We start from the raw sequence: 10475 nt of genomic DNA, 5'->3' as shown, positions 1-10475 counted from the left end.
AATAAGGGAGGTAGTGGGATAACAATGAGGGGGTAGGGGAGAACAAGGATGAATGTTGGGGCAGAACATTGAGGGATGTGGGGGAGAGGACAATGATGGATGTGGGTGAGAGAACAATGAGGGGGTGGGGAAGATGACAATGAGTGATGTGGAGGAGAGGACAATGATGGATGTGGGGGAGGGGACAATGAGGAATGAGGGGAGAGGACAGTTAGGGATGTGGGGGAGTAGACAATGAGGGATATAGGGGAGAAGCCAATGATGGGTGTGAGAAAGAGGACAATGATGGGTGTGAGGGAGAGTGAAATGAGAGATGTGTGGGGAGAGAAATGAGGGATGTGGGGTGAGAACAATGAGGGATGGAGTGGAGAAGAACAATGAGGGATGTGGGGGCAGATCAATAAGGGATGTGGGGGAAAGACAATGATTAATGGATGTGGGGGAGAGGACTATGATGAATGTGAGGGAGAGTACAATGAGAGACGTGGGGGGAACTATGAGGGATGGGGATATGGCACTGATGGATGTAGGGGAGAGGACAATGAGGGAAGTGGGAGAGGACAATGAGGGATGTGGGGGATGAATAATATGAGGGTGGGTGACAACGAGGGATGTGTGGGGCAAAACAATGAGGGAGTTGGGAAGAATAATGAGGGATGTGGGGAAGTTGACAATGATGGATGTGGGGAGAGGACAATGAGGGGGTGCAGGAGAGAACAAAGAGGGATGTGGGGAAGAACAATGAGGTGTGTGGGGATAGTACAATGAGGGATGTGGGGGAGAGGACAATGATGGATTTGGGGGAAAGTACAATGATGGATGTGACAGAGAGGACAATGAGGGATGTGTGGGGGATGAAGATTGGGGTGAACAATAAGAGGTGTGGGCAGATCAATGAGGATGTGAGGAACAGGACAATGATGGATGTGGGGACAACACAATGATGGATGTGAAGGAGAGGACAATAAGGGAGGTAGTGGGATAACAATGAGGGATGTGGGGGCAGAACAGTTAGAGGGTAGGGGAGAACAAGGAGGAATATTGGGGCAGAATGAGGGATCTGGGGGAGAGGACACTGATGGATGTGGGTGAGAGGACAATGAGGGGGTGGGGAGGATAACAATGAGTGATGTGGAGGAGAGGACAATGATGGATGTGAGGGAGAAGACAATGAGGGATGAGGGAAGAGGACAGTGAGGGATGTGGGGGAGAGGTCACTGAGGAAGGTGGAGGAGAGGACAGTGAGGGATATGGGGAAGAACAATGAGTGATGTGTGAGAAAACAATGAGGGGTGGGGAGAACAGTGAGGGATGTGGGGAAGAGGACAATGAGGAATATGGGGAGAAGTCAACAAGGGAGGTAGGGGAGAACAATGAGAGATATGGGAGGCAGAACAATGAGGGGGTTGGGAGTGAACACAATGAGGGATGTGGGAGAGAGGACTATGAGGGATGTGGAGAAAAGGAAAATGAGGGAAGTGGGCAAGAGGACAATGAGAGATGTAGAGCAGAGGACAAAGATGAGTGTGGGTGAGAGCAATAAGGGATGTGAGGGGAGAACATTTATTGGTGTGGTTGAGAATAATGAGAAAGGTGGAGGAGAGGACAATTAGGGATCTGAGGGAGAGAACATTGAGGGGGAAAGGGAGAACAATGAGGTATGTGGGGGAAGAGGACAATGAAAAGGGTGGGGGAAAACAATGAGGGATGTGAGGAGAGAACAATGAGGGATGTGGGGAGAGAACAATGATCGGGGTGGTGGAGAACAATGAGAGATGTGGGGAAGAGGACAATGAGGGATGTGGAGGGGAGAACAATGGGGGATGTGGGGAAGAACAATGAGGAATGTGGGGGTGAGGAGAATGAAGATGAAGGGGTGTGGGAGATTAATGAGGGATGTTTGAGAGAGGACAATGAGGGATGTGGAGGAGAGTACAATGAGGGATGTGGCGTAAACCAATGAGGAATGTGGGGGTGAGGGGAATGAAGTGGTGTGGGAGAATAATGAGGGATGTTTGGGAGAGGACAAAGAGAGTGGTGGGGGAGAGGACAATGAGGGATGTGGAGGGGAGACCAAGCAGGAATGTGGGGGAAAGGACAATGATGGGTGTTGGGGGAAGGACAATGATGAATGTGGGGTAGAGAACAATGACAGATGTGAGAATAGAGTACAATGGGGGATGTAGGGGAGAGGACATTAAAGGGGCTCGTAGAGAGGACAATGAAGAGGGTGGGGATTGGGAGTAAGGCGGACTTATACTGCACTTTTAAACCGGGGGGGGGTGGAGGAGGATAGTAGATATGAATATAACATGATTTGGGTGATAGAGGAGGATCCTAAGCACCTGATAGCGCCCTCCCCATCTCACAATTCATTACGACAATAACAATGACTTACAATTTCTTTATTGGGGAGTGGGAGAGGAGGATGTAAGGTGCATAGGACACTTTGTAATGAATTGAAAGGTTTGAGAAGACACTATCAGGGACTTTAATAAATTGAGAGGAGGCAAAGGATGTTCAATACCTGATAATGTTTTCTTCTCCCACCCATTCTGCTGCATATCCTAATGTGTTGGTGGGAATAAGTTCAGAACAATTCTTGCCAGGAAACAGACTGGATCTGTCTGAGGTAGCAGAGGGTTTACGGAGCTGTGTAGCCACAGTGCAGCAGTTCCTGGAAAGAGACATTCAGAAAGCTGAATACATTGCAGAGAGCGTGCAAGAGAGCAAAGCACAGGAGAGGATATCAGGGGGAGACCAGCTCCGAGCAGGCTGCCTCCTTCTGAGGCACAGAGACCGGTAGCCGGAACACTGAGGTTGTAAGGATCTCTATGACATACATCAGAGACCGGCAGGACAGCTGAACTCCACGTTACCTGTCCGACCTAATACCCAGGAGGCACAGTGACACCCTTAGAGGCTGGGGCATGCTAGAGTCCCTATAAACCACCTCAAGTCACCAGTCATATGGGTTATGTCCTATCCTAACCGGGGGACAAAGAGAGAGAGAGAACATCTGTGAGGACCTTATGTGAAGCCATAGGCAGTAAGGGACTACACCACCACAGTGCTAGAGGAAGGCTTTGATTTCCACCTGGATGAGGGGACTCCTAACTTGCCTCCAAGCCGGCCGGACCTTGCATGCCCTGTGATCCGGTGCCCTGGACTGCGGCTGCCTGAAGTCTTCAGTAAACAAGGTAAAGAGACTGCAAACCTGTGTCCTCGTTCCTTAGTGCACCATTCACCATCTGTCAGGACTCTGAACATTTTTTATTACCTTTTTGTACATTACTGCCCTTTTCCAAGATGGCGTCTTTGGTCTCATGTGCACTGTGTCTTCCTGCTATAAAACTCCACCCCAGCCTTCAGTCTGTGCTAGAGTATTCTGCCTTGCATCCAGCTCCTGATCTCTGGTTACTCCCTGGCTATATACCTGCTCCTGTGAACCTGTGGGGTTATCCTGCTACTCTGCTCTGAGTTCCTGCTGCATACACCAGTTCCAGTAATCCTCCTTCATCTGCTGCTCGTGTTTACTTCCATCTGCATTTGCTGGACATGTAAGCTGTTGCTGCTCTGCAAGAACCTGGGACTATTACCCAGACCTCCCTGGTTGAGCTAAGATATTATTTGAACTGCCTTATAAGCATATCTATCTGTGTTTTGGACTAAGCAAGGACTTATTTGTGTCAAGTATCCTCAAGAATAATTGTGCTTCATAGACTTCTGTGTGATTGCATTTTCCTCTGAAGTTTCCTATAGACTGCTGAGCTGCATTTGATATTTGCACCAAGTGTTGTGGACTTGAGTTTCTCTCTGCACCTGTTTGAATCACCGTGTGATAATATAGACTTTACCACTTATAAAACTGTGTCCTGTAGTTGTCTTGTTCCACGCAAAGAGTCTCCTGAGTTATCCCCTATAATTATTACAGGATACTCTAGCCTAAAAAAAAGGAGACTGCTGGAACAATGACTGCAGAAAGCAGACTAGAGCAGGTGTTTTCCATAATTAGATCACTGAAGAAAGATGTGGAAGGTCTGCAAAAGAAGTTTGGAAGCTTTGAACACAATCAACAAGTGTTTGGACAGACTTTGCAGGACTTAAGCACCCGCATGGCAGCCCAGGAAAACAAACTTGCTGGCATAGAGTCCCAGTATGGACGGGCTTTTCAGGACATAAGCACGCAAATAGCTGCACAAGCGACTTTTCCCTCTGGGCAACCGCCACCAGCTAGCCCACCTAAGTTGCCCCATTCAGATTTAATGGTGATCACGACAAATTTCGTGGCTTTGTGAATCAATGTATGCTATATTTTGATGTGCATGCTAACCGTTTTCCTAATGATAGATCCAAAGTATTGTGTGTAATAATGCTGCTGACCGCACGAGCGCTCGCCTGGGCGAATCTGATGATTGAGTCTCGTGACCCACGGTTAAATAACTTGGATGATTTTTTGGCCGCTATGGCATTAATGTTTGATGATCCTAATCGCCGTGGAACCGCTGAATCTGCTTTATTGTCTTTACGCCAGGCAAAACGTTCTGTTATTGAGTATGCCACTGAATTCAGGAGATTAGTGGTAGATACCAATTGGGACAGTTACGCACAATTGCCTATTTTTAAAAGGGGTCTGTCTAGTATTGTAAAAGATGAACTAGCTCGCTCTGAGTCACCACAAGAGCTAGAGACATTTATACAGCATTGTGTGCGCATTGACATTCGCCTTACTGAGCGTAGGCAGAAGTTTGCTGCATATAACCGTATTTCTAACTTTTCCCTTCCTTCCAAAGAGTCTGCAGGTAAAACATCTCAGGAGGTGGAGGAGGTGCCCATGCAAATTGATTCGGTTCAGAGGCGCGAGATCAATGAGCGCCGGGAGCATCGCCTTCGTGAAAGTCTATGTTTCTACTGCGGCCAGTCTGACCACTTCTTGATCAATTGTCCTAAGTGTCCTAGACGGCCTAACAAGGTGCTAGCAGCAGTAGGGGAGTATGACAACTGTGATGATGAATCTGACATCTCTGAATGTAGCCTGCCTTTAAACGCTGTATTCCATTCACTTTCTATGACTTCACCCCCCAAGGAGCTTAAGGAAAAGAACTCTCACTGTTCTCTCCCTATTAAGATCCTGTGTTCAGGACAGTGGATTTCCAGTGCAGCTATGATTGACTCTGGTGCAGGTGGCAATTTCATGGATATCGCATTTGCCAAGGAACATGGTATTGAAATTCAGCAAAGAGCCTCTCCAATTACCATGGAAACAGTGGATGGGTCACCTTTAATCTCTGGGCCTGTGGATCAGGAGACCGTACCCCTTGAAATTTTGTTGGAGCCTAATCATCAGGAGCAACTTTCTTTCTTGCTACTTTCTTCTCCTCAATTTCCTGTGATTTTAGGCATTCCTTGGTTGCGTTCTCAGTACCCAACTAGCAACTGGGAGACCAAGGAGATTATCTTTCAAACAAGGAGCAACTCAGCGTTAACAGAAGCTGTCCCTGAGTCCACGGCTACGGAACCACATGTACAGGTATTTTCTTTACCTCCAGCATATAAAGAGTTCTCTGACATCTGTGACAAGAAGAATGCAGATCAGCTTCCTCCACACAGGCATTATGACTGTCCCATTGAGTTGCTTCCTGGGGCAGCTATTCTTTTTGGTAACGTATACCCTTTGGCGGCACCTGAGCTTCAAGCCTTAAAGGAGTATATTGATGAAAATCTGGCCAAAGACTTCATACGTCGTTCTTCCTCACCAGCAGGGGTACCTATCTTTTTTGTAAAGAAGAAGGATGGGACCCTGAGACCCTGTGTTGACTATCGGGAATTCAATAAGGTAACCGTACGAAACCGTTACCCTTTGCCTCTGATTCCCGAATTACTGGAAAGAGTCCGCCATGCTAAGGTGTTCTCTAAACTGGATCTTCGTGGGGCTTATAATTTGGTGCGTATTCGTCCAGGGGATGAGTGGAAGACAGCATTCAGATGCCGGTATGGACACTTTGAATCTCTTGTGATGCCCTTTGGGCTTTGTAATGCCCCTGCAACGTTTAAACACCTTGCTAATGACATTTTCAGAGATTTGTTGGACCAGTTTGTAGTGATCTATTTGGACGATATACTAATCTTTTCTGACTATCTACAAGAACATGAAGAATATGTCAAAACTGTTTTAAGACGTCTGAAAGAGAACCATCTGTATATTAAGCCGGAGAAATGCAAGTTCCATCATTCTGAGATACAGTTCTTAGGTTATATCATCTCTCCCCAGGGGCTGAACATGGAATCTGGTAAGATTCAAGCTATCCTTCACTGGCCGGTACCCAAGAACGTTAAGGAGGTCCAACGTTTTATTGGTTTTGCAAATTTCTACAGACGCTTCATTCGAAATTTTTCTGATATTGTCTGTCCCATTACTTCCTTGACAAAGAAGGAAAAGACCTTTAAGTGCTCATCACAGGCTCAAGAAGCTTTTGATCGGCTTAAGATCTGTTTCACATCAGCACCGCTGTTGATACACCCAGATCCAACACTTTCTTTCATTGTGGAGGTGGACGCTTCTGATAATGCTTTGGGGACTATTCTCTCCCAAAGAACTGGAGAGAAGGGTCTGCTACATCCTTGTGCTTTCTTTTCCCGTAGACTAACCTCAGCAGAGAAGAATTACAATGTGGGAGACAAGGAATTGCTGGCTATTATTGCGGATTTCAAAGAATGAAGGCATCATCTGCAAGGAGCTGCACAACAGATCATAGTGCTAACTGACCATCACGATTTAGAGTTTCTTAGATCCGCTAGATGTCTTTCTCCTCGTCAGGCTCGTTGGAACTTATTTTTAAATCAATTTAACTTTGTTATCTCGTACTGTCCAGGTTCTCGTAATGGGAAGGCTGATGCTTTATCCCGAATCCATGCTGCGGATTCCGTACCTGGAGCCCCGTCCAAGACCATTCTATCTGATGCCAATTTCACCGGAGTTATCCATGATCAGGACTTGTGGAAAGAGTTCAGGGAGGCCTATGACGGTGATGTATTTCTGGCCAACCCACCTGTGGATATTAATCTTGTCTTTAAGGGTGGCATGTGGTTCAGAGATCAACGTATCTACGTCCCTGAGGTCATCCGTCTGCAGATCCTCAAGTTGGTACATGACTCCAAGTTGGCTGGTCACAGGGGGGTACAGAAGACACAAGAGTTCCTGAGCCGATTCTTCTGGTGGCTGTTGTGAACTCTATTTCTGGGCTCCCTCTTGTGGTCACAAGTGGTACTGTGTGAGTGCTGTCTTTCTGCAGGTTTGTGACCGGCATCAGCTGTCTCGTTATCTGTGGTCTGGGTTTCTATTTAAGCTCATTTGGACTCTCAGTTCATGCCTGCTGTCGTTGTATTCAGTGCTATTCTGATTGCTCCTGTCTACATCCGTTATCAGTCTCTCCAAGAGAAGCTAAGTTTTGTTTGCTTATTTTTGCTCATCTGTGTTCAAGATGTGTCCTAGTATATGATGTGTTTAGTCCAGCTTGCTAATATGTGATTTCCCTGCTTGCTGGTGCTCTGGGGTGCTGAGTTGCTCCCCCCACATCGTTAGTTGGTGTGGGGGTTCTCGCATTCTCTGCGTGGATATTTTTGCCTAGGGTTTTTTACTAACCGCACAGATCCCTTGCTATTTTCTGCTATCTAGCGTTAGCGGGCCTCATTTGCTTAATCTGTTTCATTTCTGTGTTTGTCTTTTCCTCTTAACTCACCGTTATTATTTGTGGGGGCTTCTATATCTTGGGGGTTATTTCTCTGAGGCAAGTGAGGTCTGTACTTTCTCTTTAGGGGTAGTCAGTTTCTCAGGCCGTGAAGAGACGTCTAGGATTTCAGGACACGTTCCACGGCTACCTTTAGTGTGTTTGGTTAGGATCAGGTTTTGCGGTCAGTCCAGTTACCACATCCCCAGAGCTCGTCCTATTATCTCTGACTTAGCTGGTTAGATTTGTGATCCTAAGCCACTGGGATCATAACAGTACAGCAGGCCTGAAAAGTGTTTAATGCATCGCAGAAGTGGGATAAGAGAAGCCCTGAGTACAATTTTTTTTTTTTCCTCTCCCTTTGCTGCAGTCTGTCCAGCTTCTCTCATCCCCTTAATCTCTGGGTGGCTTTGAGTTCAGCTGCAGACATGGATATTCAGAGTCTGACTTCTAGTGTGGATCATCTTGCTGCAAGGGTGCAAAGCATTCAGGATTTTGTTGTTCACAGTCCTATGTCTGAGCCAAAAGTACCTATTCCTGAGTTGTTTTCTGGAGATAGATCTAGGTTTCTGAATTTTAAGAATAATTGTAAATTATTTCTTTCTTTGAGACCTCGTTCCTCTGGTGATTCCGCTCAGCAAGTTAGAATTGTTATGTCCCTGTTACGTGGCGACCCTCAAGATTGGGCTTTCTCCCTGGCGCCGGGAGATCCTGCATTGCTGAATGTGGATGCGTTTTTTCTGGCGCTTGGATTGCTTTATGAGGAACCTAATCTTGAGAACCAGGCAGAAAAGGCCTTGCTAGCTCTCTCTCAGGGCCAGGATGAAGCTGAGGTATATTGTCAAAAATTTCGGAAATGGTCGGTGCTTACTCAATGGAATGAGTGTGCCCTGGCTGCAAATTTCAGAGAAGGTCTGTCTGAAGCCATTAAGAATGTTATGGTGGGGTTCCCCACGCCTGCAAGTCTGAATGACTCAATGGCTTTGGCCATTCAGATTGATCGGCGTTTGCGGGAGCGCAAATCTGCGCGCCATCTGGCGGTGTTTTCTGAACAGAGACCTGAGTCTATGCAATGTGACCGAATTCTGACCAGAATTGAGCGGCAAAATCATAGACGTGAAAATGGGTTGTGCTTTTACTGTGGTGATTCAACTCATGTTATCTCAGCATGCTCTAAGCGCGTTAAAAAAATCGCTAAATCTGTCACCGTTGGTACTATACAGCCTAAATTCATTTTGTCTGTTACTTTAATTTGTTCGTTGTCATCCTACTCAGTTATGGCTTTTGTGGATTCAGGTGCTGCCCTGAACCTGATGGATTTGTTGTTTGCCAGGCGCTGTGGTTTTGTCCTGGAGCCTTTGGAATTCCCTATTCCACTGAGGGGTATTGATGCTACACCATTGGCTGAGAATAAGCCTCAGTATTGGACTCAAGTGACCATGTGCATGGCTCCTGTACATCAGGAGGTGATTTGTTTTCTTGTGCTGCATAATCTGCATGATGTGGTCGTTTTGGGTCTGCCATGGCTGCAGGCCCATAATCCAGTTCTGGATTGGAAAGCTATGTCTGTGTCAAGTTGGGGTTGCCAGGGGATTCATGGCGATGCTCCTTTGGTGTCAATTGCTTCTTCCACTCCTTCTGAGGTCCCTGAGTTTTTGTTGGACTACCAGGATGTATTTGATGAGCCCAGATCCGGTGCCCTGCCTCCTCACAGGGATTGTGATTGTGCTATAAATTTGATTCCTGGTAGTAAGTTCCCTAAGGGACGACTTTTTCATTTGTCTGTACCAGAACATGCCGCAATGCGGAGTTACATAAAGGAGTCTTTAGAGAAGGGACATATTCGCCTGTCCTCCTCCCCTCTTGGTGCAGGATTCTGTTTTGTGGCAAAGAAGGATGGTTCTCTGAGACCTTCTATAGATTATCGTCTTCTAAATAAAATCACGGTCAAATTTCAGTATCCTTTGCCATTGTTGTCTGATCTGTTTGCTCGGATTAAGGGGTCCAGTTGGTTCACCAAGATAGATCTTCGTGGTGCGTATAACCTTGTGCGTATTAAGCAGGGGGATGAATGGAAAACAGCATTTAATACGCCCGAAGGCCATTTTGAGTACTTGGTGATGCCTTTTGGACTCTCTAATGCTCCTTCTGTGTTCCAGTCCTTCATGCATGACATCTTCCGAGAATATCTGGATAAATTTATGATTGTGTATCTGGATGACATTTTGGTCTTTTCTGAGGACTGGGAGTCCCATGTGAAGCAGGTCAGGATGGTATTTCAGGTCCTGCGTGCTAATGCCTTATTTGTGAAGGGCTCAAAATGTCTCTTCGGAGTACAGAAGGTTTCCTTTTTGGGTTTTATTTTTTCTCCTTCTACTATTGAGATGGACCCAGTCAAGGTCCAGGCTATTCATGACTGGACTCAGCCTACATCTGTTAAGAGTCTTCAGAAGTTCTTGGGTTTTGCTAATTTTTACCATCGCTTCATTGCTAATTTTTCTGGCGTGGTTAAACCCTTGACGGATTTGACCAAGAAGGGTTCTGATGTGACTAATTGGTCTCCTGCGGCAGTGGAAGCCTTTCGGGAGCTGAAGCGCCGGTTTTCTTCAGCTCCAGTCTTATGTCAGCCTGATATCTCTCTTCCTTTCCAGGTCGAGGTGGATGCTTCTGAGATTGGAGCAGGGGCTGTTTTGTCGCAGAGAAGCTCTGATGGCTCTGTGATGAAGCCTTGTGCCTTCTTTTCAAGAA

This window comes from Ranitomeya variabilis, chromosome 3, assembly GCF_051348905.1.
Source record: "Ranitomeya variabilis isolate aRanVar5 chromosome 3, aRanVar5.hap1, whole genome shotgun sequence".
NCBI lineage: Eukaryota > Metazoa > Chordata > Amphibia > Anura > Dendrobatidae > Ranitomeya > Ranitomeya variabilis.
This window is presented reverse-complemented; position numbering follows the sequence as displayed.